Consider the following 3,866-nt stretch of genomic DNA (forward strand, 5'->3'; position numbering starts at 1 on the left):
GAGAGAGCTTGGAGGGGGAGTTTGCCTATTCTTAAATGTGGATCACAGAGGTGATCACAACTTTAAGTGGCTTAGAGAATTGTCCATATTCAAACTGGCCAGCTGATAGGTTCTATCAGTTCCCAGAGGAAACTGTAAGCACCCCTTAGCAAGGACGTCCCTTCCGGGACTATGCTTGCTAACCTATGACAACCATGTAGGTAGGTAGACATGAACTATACCGTATGCACAATTTTAAGATGAAGAATTTTTTTTAAACAATATTTTTTCTAACATTTGTTTGAACTGCATCCTTCAGAAAACTGCATTTTCTTTGTATTTCCTGGCTCTGTGACTCATCAAAATGAGCTGTGCTAGTCACATCAAATGATGTGTTTCATAGAATAAGACAGGAAAAGCAGCACACTGAGTCATTGTCACAGGGAGGGTGGCTGCCAAACCACTATTAGACAACATAGGGAAAAGCGAACATATTAAATGACTGGGGTCACAGAAACACAGCCTAGTGGCAGGAAATCATTTACAATCAGGTGAACATGAGTCTCCTCATTTTTTTAGTCTGTAGTTTAAGGAAGAGACACGTGCTATCATGATTTTTACCTGCCTATCAACTTCTGCCCCCACTAACAGTGTAAGCTGTTGGCCATCAGAAATGCAAAGTTCTTAAGTCACTTCCTAAAAGTTGATGTTTGTATGAAGCTGGGAACATCTCATTCCTGAGAAAAGGGCTGTAACTCTGGTGCAGCCATCACCTGCTCCATGTGCCATGCTGTGCTGGCCACTATCCCACCTGCACTGGCTGGCCTGGCAGCCATCGTGGGGCTCTCAGCTCAGCACAGCACAGCCTGCCCCTTGCCCTGCAGTCACACAAGGATCTGGGGCTGTTATATGCCTGGGTCATCCTTATGGACCTGAGAGAGTAAGTGGAAGAATGAGATGGCAGTGGAGACTTTATGTGGTACACTAGATGTGGTGATGATACACAGTGACAGAAAGAAGTGTGGAAATAAGGAATTGCAATATAAAGCTACTGCAAACCTGGATTCACTTTTCCTGGTGAACACCTTTCAGTTCTGTCTAGGTTCAACCAATTGCTCTAGTTTAATTTATAACCTTATTCTGAGTGCTCAGGTTATGCTTCTTCCTAGAGGCACTTAAGCTTCTGCTTCAGCTCTGCTAGGAATGAAGGTTTGTGCAACTGTACTGTTTGTCTGCTGCGCCCAAAGTCAATCGAAAACAAGGCCCAGTTTTGACAAACTTGATTGAGGAGTGGAAGTCCCTATTTAAATTCCTGTAAGTTTAATGGAAATGAATAAGTGGCTAGAAAAAATAGTTTATGCTAATTATCCCTCAGCAAGCCAAAATTAACTGGCTAGTCAAACAGCCTTCTCCTGATGCCAGGCTAACTATAGCAAGAATTATCTTTTCCTTGCTGGGGCACTGTTCTGACAGGGAAAATGAAGGGATATAGGATAAACATTTGTATGACATTGGGGTTTCATTTGTCTTCTGATGAAATAATCTGACTGCTATGAAAAACTTTTTCATTTTTTAAATATTTGTAAAAAGGGAAGAAGGACTACAAAAACTATTGCAGCATACAATTGTTTCTTTTTTTTTTCTCCCATTGATTAATCTTTGAAATTTGATAACTGTCCATAATATCTGGGTTATTTTTTAGGCTGGTGATTTTTACCTGCTTCTTATTAGGAAAGCAACATGTATACTTCACTTGCTTTACTTTAATTATTTTTGTATTTTAACAGACTCATGAACAGAAAGCAAAAATCTGGATATTCCATTATTTTAGCATGTTGACGTGGATTTGATTTTCTTTTTATCATTGTAAATTTGCTCATGTCTTCAACAGGCTTAAGAAGAAACAAAGACACAGCAACACATACACACCATGACAATCTGGACTCAATAATTATGGAAATATAAGCTGTTATGCTGAAACTCCAATATTGGCATTTAATCAAACTGATATTCCAGATTTTTTTCCCAGTAACTAATTCTTATCTCTAAATTATCTGGTAGGATTTTTCCTGTGGTTTGCTTTCCTTTTCATATTGTTGCAGACACAGACAGGAATTATCATCTGTAGAGTGTGCCACATCCACTTACATCAGCATACCATGTTTTTTTGCTTAATAACATCTATTACTGTTATCTGACAGAATATAGCATTCCATTCATTACACAGCTCAGATCTTTAAATATTACCTTTGACAAAAATTTGCCAAATTTCTTCCTTAATATAGGAATGTGGGGGGATGCTTTTACTGGGATTTTACTACTTCTGTGTTCATAGGGAAATACCCACATTTCATATTATTGAGATTACTGCTTATAAATGTGAGCACATTTATTTTTCACTCTACCATCACAGAGGACATAAGGGATAGAAGTTATATTGCAAATGTATGTGGCAGCTGGGAAAGGGTTTGTTGTATCTGCAAATTCAGTTTGCAGGCACTGTTCTGTAACTGGTTTCTATTCTAGGATGTACAGAATAGGAACCAGCAGCAGCTTCTGCATCCCTACACAGAGGTCTGATACTTAGAACTACTAGGACAGAAGGTCTGTGACTGTTCTTCTCTGCAGACTGACTTATCTTAACTGAAGGGTGAGACCTAGCCTTGATGAGAAAGCATAGCTCTCACCTCCTCATATGAATGCAAGAGGAAATATTGGGTAAAAACCGTTGAAATTTCTATACAAGCACAGGAGAAGGGAGAAGAGTCATGAGCATTGAGCCACATAGCCCTGAAGGGAAGACCTCCCCATGTTGCTTTTGTTAGTGAGCTCAAAGAAGGATTGCAAGGACTCTGGCTATCTGTGGGTGAAGATATTGAGAAGGCAGCACTGGTGTCCATGCCATGCATCACTTTGAGCATAGTTCAAAGGTGCGTTTCCACTGAATTAACTGAAGCACCTTGTAAGGCACCCTGAAGTCATTAGAGAGGAAACACTAGCACCCTTTTTCTTATACTAGTATGCTTCTATCATAATTCACTTATTTTAAAAAATTATTGCAACTGTAAAACACAGAAGAAAAAATACAAAACTTCTGTGATTCTCAGTCAGTCTTGTTATATTTAATTTATGGCAAAGAAAAATAAATTATTAATTCATACTTTTGAATGTGGAATCAACAATACTGTGACTGGGGTCTTGCCTTTTCTACAGATAGTGCTCTGCGTTGGTGGGATTAGCAAGGCAGAGTTTGGAGCAGTGGTGTTCCCTGAAACAGTTTCACTTTCTACAGCTGGCTGCTTTTTCTCCTGGACGAAATTTCGTTTGAGATTTTGGTTCTGTTTGATTTTGGAAGGTCAACCTGTGACTCTAGCAAAGATCTGCTTTTCAGTAGTTTTCCAGCAAACAGGCTTAATCAGGTTTGATATTGCCCCATTCGGACACACACATTATGTGCTCACACATCTGCATCACTGCATCTGCAGACCCTACTGATGGTGTCCTGGTATCAAATTCATTGTCGTGGTTTGACACTGGCCCAGCGCCAGGCACCCACGAGAGCCGCTCTCTCGCCCTCCCCTGCCACAGCCGGGCAGAGGAGGGGAAAGGAAAAAAAAGTTAACAAACGCTTCGTGAGTGAGATAAGGACCGGGAGAAACACTTCAAGGGCGAAACAGGCTCAACTTAAGTTGGGAAGTGAATTTATTGCTAACAGAATCAGAGGAGGATAATGAGAAGTAAAAGAAGCCCTTCAAACACCTTTTTCCCTCCAGCCCCTCACTCCTTCCCACCAACAGCGCAGGGAGACAGGGCAGGGGGGTTTGGTCAGTCCATCACCTGAGGTTTTCTTGCGCTGCTCAGGGAGAGGAGTCCTTCCCCTGCTGCAC

The 3,866-nt window shown here is 40.8% G+C and overlaps 1 long non-coding RNA gene across 1 annotated transcript in view; it reads left to right on the plus strand.

Moving 5' to 3' along the window:
- LOC108445401 overlaps positions 1–3,866 on the plus strand; it is a 163,860-nt gene that overhangs the window by 149,460 nt on the left and 10,534 nt on the right. The gene's annotated exons all lie outside the window — the stretch shown is intronic.

This window comes from Corvus brachyrhynchos, unplaced genomic scaffold, assembly GCF_000691975.1.
Source record: "Corvus brachyrhynchos isolate BGI_N302 unplaced genomic scaffold, ASM69197v1 scaffold1, whole genome shotgun sequence".
Classification (NCBI taxonomy): domain Eukaryota; kingdom Metazoa; phylum Chordata; class Aves; order Passeriformes; family Corvidae; genus Corvus; species Corvus brachyrhynchos.